The sequence below is a fragment of the Bos indicus x Bos taurus genome, chromosome 17, assembly GCF_003369695.1.
Source record: "Bos indicus x Bos taurus breed Angus x Brahman F1 hybrid chromosome 17, Bos_hybrid_MaternalHap_v2.0, whole genome shotgun sequence".
In the NCBI taxonomy this organism is placed as follows: domain Eukaryota; kingdom Metazoa; phylum Chordata; class Mammalia; order Artiodactyla; family Bovidae; genus Bos; species Bos indicus x Bos taurus.
Window position 1 is genome coordinate 4,508,574 of NC_040092.1, and position 14,598 is coordinate 4,523,171.

The following is a 14,598-nucleotide window of genomic DNA, read 5'->3' on the forward strand; positions in this document are numbered from 1 at the left end:
GGGACAAGAAAAACAAACGTGAACACCCTGGATTACAATTGTGTGCATCTTGATTTCATCAGAATACTAGGGTGGGTACTAGGACAAGAAGAGGAAGCAAACAGTAAATGACACAAGAAGGACTTTCTGGGTAGAGGGCATGGCAGGCACAGACCCGGAAAACTGCATAGACTCTTTGGGAAAGTGCAAGGCCGCTCCTCTGACCCAGCCAGAGTAGGGTGAGTATGCGGGGAAGGGTGGGTGGGACATGAAGAGGAGGGGCCAGGCAAGACCAGGATGTGTAAGGTCTTGAAGGCCACATAAGTTAGGTTTTTGCTTTTGTCCTAAGAATGAGAGGAAGTCATTGGAGGGCTTTGAGCAGAGAAGTGACGTGATCAGATTTATCCTTTAGCGGAATTGTAGCTGCCGGGAGGAGGAGGAGCTGTGAAGAGCGTGCCAAGCATGTGGCAAGGGGACCCTAGGTGGCTGTTGCAGATGATGGGCTGGAAAGAAGGGTGGCCTGGGCCAGGCTGGCAGCTGAAGGGTGGGAAGAAGTGGCTGGACTCTGGATGTATTTTGAAGGTAGAACCAAAGTATTTGCTGGGGGGCAGGGGTTTGATGAATACAGGGTCCCAGAGAAAGAGCAGTTGGCAACAACACCAAGGAGGTAGGCCTGGGCAGCTGGGTGAATGGTGCTGCCATGTACTACGATGGGGAGGACCCAAGAGGCACAGTATCTTGTGGGTGGAATCAAGGCTTTGGTTTTGGACAGGAAAACTGGATGGAGATAAGAGAGTAAGCAGATGGCTAGATGAGCCCAGGGTTGAGGAAAGAAGCCAAGGCCAGATCCAGAAGTGTGGAGGTAACGGCGCCTGTGTGGAGAGAGAGGACATCTGGGCCACGCCCTGGAGCCCTGCCACATTTCAGGCCTGGAAGAAGGGCCCAGCCATGATGGCTGACAAAGCGCAGTCTGGAAGGTGGGATCTTGAAGGGAGAAGGGGTTTTGAGAAGGAAGGGATCATAAGCTGTGAAAAGCCCTGCTTTATTTCCTGCCTGTCTTCTCTAGCTGGAGCCCACTCCATTCATCTCTGTTGGACCTTTCCTCTCTATCAGAGAACCCCAAGTCTTTTGTTTTGGGGGACTGAAGGAAAACAGCCCTTAAGTTAGACACAAGCCTGAAGCACTCGGGCTTAATTCTGCCTTTCTAAGCTGGCGACGCCTTATCTTTTTCTCCATCACCAAAATCCTTCAAAGTATGGCTTGTGGCATTTATTTTTTAAAAACTGGAGATGCACTTGTGATCAGAGGAGGATGCTGATGGGCACGGGCCTGTCCTGCTCTGGCTCTGACCTGGCTGCTGTACCGCCTTCACAGCCCATCCCTTCTACAACTCAAGTTTCTTCATCTCTGAAAAGAGGGCGGTCAGCGAGATCAGGAGTCCTAATCCTTTAATGTACACAGAGACCTCTTGGAGAACAGGATGAAAGACAGGGATCTGATTCCCCAGACAACCATCACATACACAACAGTTTACAGTTTCAGAAGTGCTCATGGAGCCCCTGAAGCCCTTCTATGCAGCTCTGACCACCTGAACAAGTGATACCTACAGAACAGACATACATGCACATGTAAACTTCCAGGACGAATGTTAATCTCCAGGGTTATGAAACAGTTTAAATGAAATACTTTTCTCACTTACTTTCTAGCAAGAAAAACTTCTAGCATGGAAAGAGCACGATACCGGCTGGAGTTAGAGCTCAGCTCTGTGGTTTACAAGCTGCAGGCATGCAGCTGAACTCTGAGCCTCAGTTTCTTCACTGGTACAAAGGGGGATTCGATTATTAATAGCTTGGGACAAATGGAAGAATCAGAGGAACTGCAAGTAAAGTGCCTAGTACACAGTAGGTGCCCCATAAATAATTATTATGTAAATAAACAGTGCATTACTATGTTACTAAACAGTGTAAAAAAATTAAACTTTATTATAACTTTGAAAGTACTGTAACAATCACAATCATGTAGTTTATCCCATAAAAATACATAGCTATAAAAGGCAATATGTCATGGATGGACAGGCACACCATTCTGCTATTTACAGTTCTGTTGACAGTTACCAGGCTACCATTCGGGTAGAAAAAAATATGTAATGTTTGAAAAAGAGGGGATATATGTACATGTATAGCTGATTCACTTTACTGTATAGCAGAAATTTTCAACACTGTAAAGCAACTATATTCCAATAAAATTTAATTTAAAAGAGATAAATAAAAGGAAAAAATATATATGGTTTGAACCCTATGTTGAATTCCAGCATTCAGTGGATAAAAGGTAAGGCGAAAAACATATATGCTTTTCTTAAAATTCCAACTGTGTGATGAAACATGCCTTTGTTTATATATGCTACTGAAATCACATAATTCAATATTTGTACTTATTATAAGTGAGGAAAACGCCAAGTTAAGATCTTGTTTCAGGCAATTTAACCCTTGATGGGTTGTGTATACACTGAATTTTTAAAGTTCATGTTTAAAACTGTAATGAGGTATTCTGTTAAAATAATTAAAACCTGACATATATGAGATAGTGGTGGGAAAGCAAAAGATATTCTACTCCTCAACAACATTTAATAAAGTTGAAGAATAAGCTCTCAATGAAGCTCCAAGTCATTCCTAACGACACTATTTCCCTGAACCATTCCTAACCACACTATTGAGAAATAGAAATTTTTTCTCATACTGAGTCTTGAATTTTCCTAGTTTTCTGGTAGCTAATTACTAGTTAGATCTCTGTTGATGTGATTTTTGTGAGAGTCACCGTTTTTAATCCATCAAAGTCGACACACAGAACCATTCAGCATCTCTATTAATCCTATGTTGGAAGAATCTGGCTGATTTTAGCCTAGTTTGAAATCAACACGAATCAACAAGCATTAAATTGAATTATGACATCTTAAAATAAGGCAGAAAATATTTTTCCGCAGGAATATCTTCTGTTCTTTTAAAAGGTATCTATTAAGTTTGGCAGGCAGGTAGATTATAGAAATACAAGGCTGAAGTGGAAAAAGCTCCTTTTAATACTTAGATGGCGACATAAGAGTGTCGTCAGATGTTTGCACAACACACCTGGTGCGTTTCCAGTACAGACTGGTGTCTGGTGGGAACTTGTGTGTAGGTCCTCAATGCCTGCGGTCCCTGACAAAATCATCTTTTGCCCTCAAGACACTCAAAGGCACTTCAGAAATGCTTATTTCAGTTACACGGAACCTGGAGGTCAAGAAGTGTGTGGCCCTGGGAAGTCAGTGGTTCTCAGCTTTTCTCACCCCAATGGGGCTGAGCCTGTGAGAAGAAAGTCTACATCTTTAACACCGACGGCTCCCCAAGGGCAGGGATTCCCATGATTACAAGAAGGCAAGTGATCTAGATCTTGATCTAGATCTAGATCCCCAGAGAGAGGCTAGTCTGTGGGGAAGGAGGAGGCCTTCTATATACATGGTGCATAGAGAATCACTTGCAGAAAGAGGAAATGACACGAAGTAAGTAGCTGACACTGCGAGGTTTAAAGAAATCACCTGGATTTGGGTCTCCACTTCTTCACTTGTGAAATGAGGGGATTGGAGCCAACGTCCCTTCACTCTAAACCCTAATCTCAGGATTCTAACAAAATAGGACAGAGATGCAAAAGTCTGAGGTAATGTGACAGGAAAGGCTTAATGACTAAAAGTCTCTTCCAAGCTTATAATGCTCTAATTCTGTTTCTCTAATGGAAGCAACGATTCTTCAGGAAAACAAAACAAAACAAAACAAAACTCACCTCCCATGTGGGCCCTGCCTCTGGAGAGGCTCTTAAGCGCTCTTTTTTGCTTAGAAGAAGCTACATCTTCAACATATATATGTCAAAGAAAAAAGAAAAAAAGGGGAAACTTCTAGGTGAATACAGACTTAGGTTAATAGAGTCAGATCACCTAAATGCACCTTGTTTAGATCCTTGTTTGAACTGTAAAAAACACCCATGAGACAATCAGGAATATTTAAATACTGATTAATGGACTGGATATTTGATGATACTAAGAAATCATTGTTAAATTTTTTAGCTGTGACAATGGTAGTGGTACTGTTTTTGAAAAGGGTTCTTATCCTTTACAGATACATACTGAAATATTTACAGATGAGATGATATGATATCTGAGATTTGTTACAAAATAATCCAGTTGTAGGAATCAAAGGGATACAAATGAAATAATACTGGCCTTGGTTGACAATCATGGAAGCTGGGAGATAGATACATAATGACTTCCTTACACTCTATTTTTGTACATGTTCTAAATTTCCCATATTAAAAATTTTTGAAAGGACACCTTGAAAATACTAACATGTTGTTTTACAATTAATCTACCTTAGTTTCTTTTTCAAGAACTATGATCAAACTCAATCAACCATAAATTCACTCATCTAAAATCAAGACAGACACTCATGTACCATGTTCTTGGACTATGTATTCACAGTTCAACTGACCACAGGAAAAAGTAGTTCTGTACTTTTGCCCAAAGTAGAATTGCCCCAAAATAATCACTGTAATTATTTAAATTATCAGTAGCTTTTCTATTAAAATATCTTTCAGATCTTCCTTTTCATTCATAGGAACAGTGTGCTTAAAAACAGCATCCCGTACCTCTCAAAGTTATTTTAACTAAAGAATGCATACTTTTGGAAGAGGACCTGAGGTCTTCTATTTGAATCTCCAGCTTATTCATAACAGACGAATAAGTTGCTCAGTTGCTCAGTCTTTGCAACCCCGTGGACTCTAGCCCACCAGGCTCCTCTGTCCATGAAAATTTCCAGGCAATAATACTGGAGCAGGTTGCCATTTCCCACTCCAGGGGATCTTCCCAACCCATTAACAGATAAAATACTTGATTAAAAGACTGTTCTAAGAAACACTGAACCTACACTAAGCAACGGACCAGAGGTTTAAATTCAGAAGACCCATGAAAAAACTTCAGAGAGGGGTCCTTATTATTTGTTATGTAATAATTTGAAAAACAGATAACTATCAAAGCAGAGCAGGCCCTGAATGTAGGGCTGCTTGGGTTCCAGTCCCCAGTCTGGGTCTCATTTGGAATATGCTCTACTCTTACCCAGGGAGGGCCCACTGGACAGCATGCACGCCTGTCAGTGAAGCATGTGTTTTTGCCGGCAAGAGTCACTATGAACATGCAGTAGTGCTTGAGGAACTGACAGTCATTCTGTAGGATGTTATAAACAAATACGCTCATCAAATTGAAGACCAGGAGATAGCTTTTAAGAAAGAATGAGGGACTTCCTGGTGGTCCAGTGGTTAAGAATCTGCCTTGCAATACAGGGAATTGGGATTTGGTCTCTGGTCAGGGAAGTAAGATCCCATATGCCTCTGGGCAGTGTAACTCGCGTGCCACAACTAAGACCTGATGCAGCCGACAAAAAAAGGAAAAAGAATGACCATTCACCTACCAACATATACAGAAAGATCAGGCCAAGCTTCAGTGAAAGCATGAACTCGCTCAGAAGTCACTAGCTCAGCAGAACTCTAAGGAAAACATTTCATTAATTAACCGTGGACTTTTCTGCCAGTACCAGCAGGACATATTCTATCACAGCGTGGTGATGGCACCTCTCTCAGTGTAATGCTTGAGCATCAGTGAGTCTACTTAAATATTTACTTATGAATATCCTCTTCCATCTTGAAATAAAATTTCACACTAGAGTTTTCACGGAAGAAAATGGGAAGCATAATAAAATGTTTTCAAGTTCAAAGCCCACTTCTCTGATGGACAATAACTTAGTGGATCATAAGTCAACTGTAAAGCATCGGAACATAAGACAAATGTTGGAGAACTAACTGAAAACTCAGGGTCCAGAGGAGACAGCACTACACTCCTATGGAAACCACAGGCTCTAAAACAAGTCCCACAGCGCCTGCTGTCCCAGCTCTTCTAAGACTTGATCATCTTGAACTGTAATTGCTCCAGAAGCACCTGGCCCTGCTTCCACTAGCCCATAAGTTTCCTGAGCAGTTCACTCATCTCTGTGCTCTCAGCAACTACAGACCACACAGAACATGCCTGGCAAACATCTGATGAGTGAGGGAAGCAGGTGTATGGAGGGCTAGGCGGGGAACCCAAGACGGACATATTCAGAGAGCCCAGGTTTCCTTACCAGTTTGGGCCTCCACCCTGGCTGTCAGTGCTGTACTGTGAAACGACCCAGGAGAAGTTCCAAGAAAGTTTATGTAAATCAAAGTATTTAAAAATCAAATGCTTGCTATTTAAACCAAGGGAATCTGCTATTTAAATGGAATCCATGGTAGAATTGTTTGTAACAGGGAATGAGCAGCCCTCTTTGCAATGAATACACCTGTTTCTATTCTGAGTCTGCTTGCAACAGGAGACACCTGGCTCAAATCTACACCTCGCCTAACCATCACTTGAGCAACACTTTCACACTGTCTGAAGTTCTCGATCAGACTAAAAAGGAGATAAAATAAACTGATACAATCCGGCTTCTGGGCAAGTTTCATGAGTATTGCCTGTGCCCGATTTTTAATTTCAGACAGTGAGAAAGTTTCCCAATAATGGAATCCTGGAGGGCAGCCAATGCTCCATGGAAGCCAGGCTCTGGGCTATTCAGCTTCCCTTGGTTGATATGGAGTGGGCAAATAAATACAACAGCCCTTGAATGAGGAGCTAGCTGACTGCCAGGTAGACAGTGTATTTTAGGGGAGTGCGTGATCAGTTGTGTCTGACTCTTTGCGACCCCATGGACTGTAGCCCACCAGGCTCAGTATTCCAGGCAAGAACACTGGAGTGGGTTGCCATTTCCTACTCCAGGTGATCTTTCTGACCCAGGATTGAACCCACATCTCTTGAGTCTCCTGCACTGGCAGGCAGATTCTTTTACCACTGAGCCACCTGGGAAGCCCCAGTGTATTTTTAGAGCACATCTTTAAATTCAAACCCAAAGCAATAAAGTTGTCGTTTTCTATGATTTGGCACAGGGACAAGTCCTAGTCAGAGATGCGGGGCATACAGTAGACATTTGATAACATTTGTTAGTCAGTTCCAAGATAAAGATATGACTCAAGAGACAAGTTTCAGAAATCCTGGCCATGGAGACAGCTTGAGGCAGAAGGAAAGTCTCAGTTCCGTTGTCACCTCCAGTCACTTAGAACAACGAGGACAGATGGTGGCCAACAGACTGATTTGTTGGTCAAAGGTTTAAAGTTTCAGGCAATGTTTCATGGATCAAGAATTTGGTTGCCAGATTTAGCAAACGGAAGTACAGAATGCCCAGTTAAATTGGAATTTCAGATAAACAATTAACGATTTTTTAAGATAAGTATTCCCAAATATTGCATGAGACAAAAAATTACTGTTTATCTGAAATTCAAATTTAATTGAGTGTCCTGTATTTAATCTGGCACTCTTACTCTAGAGAAAGTGGAAACATACGGTGACCCACAGACCTCCTTACTCCACTGAGACTTCTGAAGCCCTGTTCACAGAAATGCTTAAGGAGTTTAGATATGGATGAAGAATCTATTTTCTTAAGAGTGAAAAAAGATGTTGATCAGAGTCACCTACTCTGAGGCCCCAGAGAAGAGAAGGGCCAAAGAATTACATGATCAGGACAGGTTTCTCAATCTCGGCATGACTGACATTTCGGGTTGGATAATCCTGTAGAGGGGCGCTGTCCTGTGCGTTCCAGGACTGTCAGCAGCATCCCTGGCCTCTACCTGCTAGATGCCAGTAGTGCCCCCCTCCCCACCGCAAAAATGTCTCCAGATATTGTCAAATGTCCCTCGGGGGCACAAATCTCCTCTAGTTGAAACCACTGAATTAGAAGAAATGGTCAAATAAACAGAGAGTGTCATACTCATTAACCAGTGGTCACAGAACAAAAGATTCTTCTCGAGGGAGAAATTTTCAGCTCAGCCCGGGGGCCCCCTCAGGCCAGTAAGAAGGATGAGAGGACTAGTTATTTCAGCTAAGACGATCAGAAACCCTTCATTGGCCAGAAGCACTGGAGGAGAATCTTCGATGAGCCAAGCCGATGAAGTTCTGCAAGGCAGTGCACACATCACAAAGCAGGGAGACGCACCCAGCCTTTGAAGACGTTCCTTTTAAGTTAACCTCCCTTCCAACTAAACTTTTTCCAAATCTCTTCCTGCCATTTGGAAGCTGAGTGATTCTCAGCTGAAAAGGCCTGTATATACGAGGTGCAGATGGCAGCAGTTATGGCCCTCACCAGATGCTGCAGTCTCTAATTTGATTGAAAGGATATAATTAGACAACAGAAACACTTTAATGAAAGAGCAAAACATGGAGGGAGGGAAGGATTGAAGGCCCTTAACTGATGCCAAAACACCCACCAGTAATAGAGGCTTTGAGTCTGGGGAAAAGGAAGGGGAAAGCCCCTTAAAAGGACAGTCCCCATCCTGTTTATTTCCCCATAGACACAGGAATAGGGATTTTATTACTGTAGATTTCCACTGTATTTTATGTGGGAACAATCTGATTAAAACCAGAAGAAGTCTTCGGAAGAACATCAAAGAAAAACAAATATGGCTTCTGTGGTCATTATTAAAAATATTTTTACCAGTCCAATAATTTTCTTTGAAGATGAATTTTTATAGATTGAACAGCAGCAAGTAATTTATATACTGTGATGATACTGGTTAACAATCCCTACTGTTCTAGAATAGAACTACTTGGCCGCCATGTTTTCATCCAATGTCAGGACACCAAAGAACATGGACAGCCACTTAACGTTTGGAAGATATCAAGAAACTGGGGAGAGTTAGTCCTATAAGTCAACTCTACAACTGTTCTGAATCATCTTTAAAAGTTGCCTCTGCTGTTTTTATTATTTCCTAGCTTTCAAACTTTGAGTGTGAGTACACTGCTCTGGTTCTAACCAAGAATCTAACCAAACTGAAAGAAGTCCAGCCCTCAAAGTCTGAAGTTGCTAATGTGGTGTGACACTCTGGTTTGGAAGCCTCCTCAGCCCACTAGAAGTGGGACCCCGCCCTCGTGGAAAATTGAACAATAAAAGTTTAATGCTCTGGCTACTTGCCAGGGATTAAATCAGTGGTGAGAGAAACTAGAAGCTGGGCCCAGCAAAGGGGCAGCTCCGAGAGGGTACTGTTATAAGTAGGAGGGAGACGCAGCCTTGTGTAGGAGGTGGCCCGAAATCTTTTGTCTATAAAGTTCTTCCTAGTCCCCAACCTCATTCCTCTTCAAACTGGTGCAAGTCCAGGCGAGGGAGGTGTTTACCTAGAAAGTGGTTTAAAGGCAGGTGGGGAGTGGGAAGATTTCCATAGAGAAGAAAAAGGCAGGTTTCTGTGGAGTAGCCATTTTTGAAGAGGGACAACCTTCTGACATTTCTACAAGGGCTTCTTTGCTTTCTCTGTTCAATCTGAATCCAGGATAAGGTCCCAGAGGTGAGGTCTGGGGAAGAAGCACTGCTATCTTGAGAGGAAGACACTGAAGACAACAGAGAAAGGGGAAAAATACAGAGTGACGGCAGGCTCCTCTCCTAGACTCACGCTTCTGGGTTCCAGCTGGATTCTCAAGATCAAAATAACATGGGAGAATGTCAGTCAGAGTTCTCACCCATTCACCAGGAGTCAGCCAGCAACTAACCTGCCAGGTGACGACAGGGGGCTTGAGGAGACCTCACCTCAAAACCTGCACAGGTAGCTTGCTAAGGAACACATTAACTTCCTCCTGTTGTCCTTATTCAGGAGGCAAAAACCCAGACAAAAGCTGCAGATCCAAACTTCCGGCCTCTCCCAAGTGTTTTGCATTAACTGTTCCACAGTACAAATACAATCAACTTGGTATGTTTGTTTCATTTTGTTTTTTTCAAAAATGTTTTAAAATAATCAGCCACGCTAAACACATTGTTGTTTTTCTAAAGGCCACTTTATAAAAATGACGATAGAACCATGGAAATAAAACTCAACTGTTTAGGAAAATGATAGAAGTTTGTTTTCTCTTTTTTTTTTCTGGCTTTTTTTTTTTTAATATCTCAGGGCTGGTGCCACCTGCTGCCTGGGCTTTCCTCTGAGAAACAGATCTCTCAACAGTTTGATCCAAGCAACATCTGCATAGCTGAACAAACCCTGGGCTGGTTCTGAGGCAGGCTCTATTTTCTTTATGTACTGCACACTGAACCACACTGAATTTCTTTTTAAAGCTTTTTTTTTTTTTTAAAGTCTTAGTAAAGATCCAAATGTATGTGCATGAAACTTCCCTCTCGGACACATTATTTTTAATCGTGGTAAAATATACATAAAATTTACCTTTTCGACCATTTCTTAAAAGTCTTTTAAAGTCAGCTACCAGTAAAAGGTAAAAATTCATTCACCAAAATCATTTGCCTCCTTGTCACCTTTTCAGACCAGTGAACAGTGGGAAAAGAAAATCAATACACATGGACCTAGAGCAGGACTTGGTCAAGTACAGCCTGTAGGCCAACTCTGGCCCATTGCCTGTTTTTGTATGTCCTATGAGCTAAAATATGCTTTTTAAACTTTTAAATGGTTGAAAAAATTAAAACTTGTGACACGTAACAATTACATGAAATTCGATTGTGGGTGTCCATATGAGTTTTACTGGAAGACAGCTACTCTCATTCATTCACATTTTGTCTATGGCCTCTTTTGCCCTACAAAGCCAGAGTTGAGTAATTGCAGCAGACAGTACATTGCCCACAAAACCCCAATTATTTACTGTCTAGCCCTTTATAAAAAATGATTGCCGACACCTGATCTAGGCCTCAGATGGCATTATAGGCTTGAAAATTCTACACTAAAGATGATATATTGCCCATCACACCAAATCCCTAATCTGTACACTGTGAAGAAATTGAAAGCAATATATTTTACCTTCATCACTGATTGCCTTTGATCCAAATAACCTAAATCATAAGTAAGCATATCAAGAATATCTCTATTAAATGTACCGAGTTGCTGTTTCTTAGCAGTGAGCTTAAACTGAACTTCTTTTTGCTGTAAGATTTATAAAAAGTCTCATTACATATCTCAAACACTTAAATAGCTTTGTCAAGGAGTGAGAAGTTTTCACAAAAAGATGAGAGTTCTTTGATGCCCGGTCAGTTCTGACCATTTCCCTGTCTCTTAAAACTAAAAGCATAAAAGAAACTGGCATGCACGTTGGTCCCCCTCACTCCTCTCAGCCCTTCTGTTCGTTCATGCTAAGTCCCTTCAATCATGTCCGATTCTTTGCCACCCCATGGGCTGGCTGTAGCCCACCAAGCTCCTCTGTCCATGGGATTCTCCAGGCAAGAATACTGCAGTGAGGTGCCATTTCCTCCTCCAGGGGATCTTCCCAACCCAGGGATTGAACTCGTGTCTCTGGCATTGGGAGGCAGGTTTTTTGCAGGTAATCCTATTAACACTAATGGAGTCCCCACAAGGGACAAAGCTCTGTACACTATGAAGTTCTTACTGTTAACTGAACTCACAGGTTTTAGGGCAAGACACATTACTGTCTAATGGGACAAATTCTAGATGAGGAGCTAGAGGAGAATGAATATCAACTATAAAACGATGTTCATGGCAAATGTTACCAGAGTTGAGACACTGCTGACGCACACCCAGCAGGCCCTAAATATGGTGAAACACTGATGGTGAAGGTGAAACACTGAAGGTATTTGCCTTCAGTGGAAAACTCAGAGCTAAAGTCCACCCAGCCTTCTCTTCCTACCTCTTGGCTGTCCCCTGCAGGTTAGTAAATTCCAGATGGGAGTCCACGTCAGAGAGTCCATGGCCCTGGCTGCCTTTCTCCTTGAAGAGGGAGTCTAGATTCCACCACTAACCTCTACATCCCTCCTTATCTGTTATGAAGGAAGAGAGAGGATCTCAAAGGATGAAGAGAAGGGAGATCATTTGGGGTTGGCTATACACTGTAATTAGAAGTATCACTGATAGGGAATGAGCTAACTGTTTTCATAAAGTCAGCATTCAAAAATGCAAACCACCAGTAATTTAAATATTACAAAATTATGCAGAATGTAAGTATTGAAATAATTTTTTCCATCCACAAAATTTTAGAGAAAATTACAGTATCAAAAATATGAAATGGCAAACCTGACATATCTTCAGAGTAAAACATGTTTTTTATTGGAATGGATTTTTAAAAACTAGTGGGTAGGCTCTAGACAGGATGTGATGGTGAAGAAAAACCATGTGTTATCTCCCTTAAATTGCTCTGGAACTAAAGAGGAAAAGTCACAAAGGCACTGATGTATTATATCAAGATGGCAGGGAAAGAAGCTGATGAGGCTCACTGAATTGGGAAGATGGGCCTTATCACAAATCATTTCATAATGGTTATTTATTTGTCTCTACCCCAGACCCACTCTTCCCAGGTGGCTCAGTGTAAAGAATCCACCTGCCAATGCAGGAGACTTAGGAGATTTGAGTTTGATCCCTGGGTCAGGAAGATCCCCTGGAGGAGGAAGTGGCAACCCACTCCAGTATTCTTGTCTGGAAAATCCCATGGACAGAGGAGCCTGGCGGGCTATAGTCCATAGGGTTGCAGGACTTAAGGACTAAGCAAGCATGCAGGCACACACAAACCCCAGACCCTGCAATAAAAGCACACCGAGGTTTGAGGTTCACGTGACATAAGGGCTGCTGCACTTGACCCTTTCTACTGAAGCAAAGGTGCCTGAGGAGGGTGCCACCTTCCAACAAGCATAAGCACACAGCAGGCTCCCTGAACACTTTTCAGAGCTATTACTTTGCCCTTTCCAGGAGAGGAACCAGTTTATTTCCACCCGTACCTCTCTCCATAGAGGACATTAAATCCTGACCACAGAGATGGCAAAGTGGAGCTAAGGGGTTACTAGGTTACAGTTATGTTGACATATCCTGGCTCTCAGAAAGTTCCTCCGTCATTCCTCACATACGGTAAACAGTACAAGTGATCAAACTTTTGCAGAAGTTTTTGTGGATGTCCCCTTAAGAGGCCACTGATCACTCAGAAACCCCTTCCTGAGCCTAAGCTTTACAGCACTTGGAGAGCCCCCTTCTACCTCTCTCTCTAAAGCCAAGCCTTGCCTTTTACGGGGTTTAATCAGATTGGAAGCTCAGAGCATTCCCAGCGCAAAGGAGGTGTCCAGCACTTGGCAAACTGTGAAGCACTATAAAAAGAATTCTTAAATGTGTTCAGTGACTGCCTGCTGTGGGTGGATGTGTTACCTGCAGTATATCCTTTAATCTTCACAACAACCAGCAAGGGAATTGCCATCATCCCTCCTTTACAGATGAGGAAACTGAGGCTCAGAGAGGCACAGCCCAAAGTCAGGCAGTAAGTGACAACATTAAACTTGATCTTTATCAGGAAACCAAGCTGGCAAGTAAACAAAGCAACCCAGAGTTTTCTTTCAGCAGCAAAATCCTGTCTCTCCAACATCACAGTCTGCGACTTTGGGTGGAGAGCCCAGAGGCTTGAGTTTTCCCACTCAGGCAAATCTGTAATGCACTTTTCCCACCCCTTTCCCTCACGTCCAATTCCCCACACTTGAACAACCTGCTGAGGAAGGTACCTGGGCCAGACAACGCCCTCTTGCCTGCTCTTCAACTTGGGAGAGTTCTGCTGCAAGGAAGGGTGTGAGGGCAAGCTAAGCAAGTTCCAGCTTCCATCCTGGTCTAGGGCCCCATGTGGGGAAAACCTGGCCTTGACCTTGGCCTGGGGAGCGGGTGACCCTGTTTAAAGTGTGGAGATACTCACGGGAAACGGGGGCTCTGCGTTGCACTGGCACGATGAGCACACTAAACTCTAGGGGAGACGTTTGCCATCACCCCCTTCCTTTCTTCCTCTCCCCACGCTGGACCTGCACCTGAGTCCCGGGGAAGTTCAAAGTGGGCCCCGGGGGTAGGGGGTAAGCGGACGTGCAGGCAGGGCAGAGCCGGTCGTCTCGGGACCCAGATCCGCCTCTACTAGTAGGGCAGGCAGGTCAACTCGACTCCTCACGAGGCGCAGATTACAGAGCTGGGCTAGCAAGGCGCAGACCCGGGCAGAGGGGCCAGGCGCCGGCTCTCGTCGCCTCTCGGCACCCGTTGAGGAGCCGGGAGGCGCGGGGCCCGCGGACGTGGGAGGGAAAGGGGCCGGGGGGCGTCGCTGTGGGGCTGGCGGAGGGCGTCCTGGCCCGGGGTGTCGCTGAGGGGTTTGGGGTGGGGGCGGGGCAGCGTCCCCAAGCGGGGCGAGTCGCCCCAGGGGACTGGGCTGGGGGTGCGAGGTCCAGAGAGGGGAGACCTCCCGGCCCGGGGGCGCGTCGCTGAGGAGCCTGAGGGCGTCTCGGGTCCTGAGAGGGGAGACCTCCCGGCCCGGGGCGGGGGCGTCGCTGAGGAGCCTGAGGAAGGGTCTGAGGCACTGAGGCAGAGAGGGCGCCGGCCGGGGGCGTCTCGGGTCCTGAGGAGCAGGGCCGCCTCGTCCGAGGGGCGTCGCAGAGGAGCCTGAGGAAAGGGTCTGAGGTACTGAGGCAGAGAGGGCGCCGGCCGGGGGCGTCGCGGAGGGGCCTGAGGAGAAGGGCCGCCTAGTCCGAGGGGCGTCGC

General features: G+C 44.3%; 1 protein-coding gene across 1 annotated transcript in view; it reads right to left on the reverse strand.

Moving 5' to 3' along the window:
* The window catches only part of KREMEN1 (kringle containing transmembrane protein 1), a 54,334-nt gene that overhangs the window by 39,522 nt on the left and 214 nt on the right, over nucleotides 1–14,598 (reverse strand). The window lies entirely within an intron of this gene.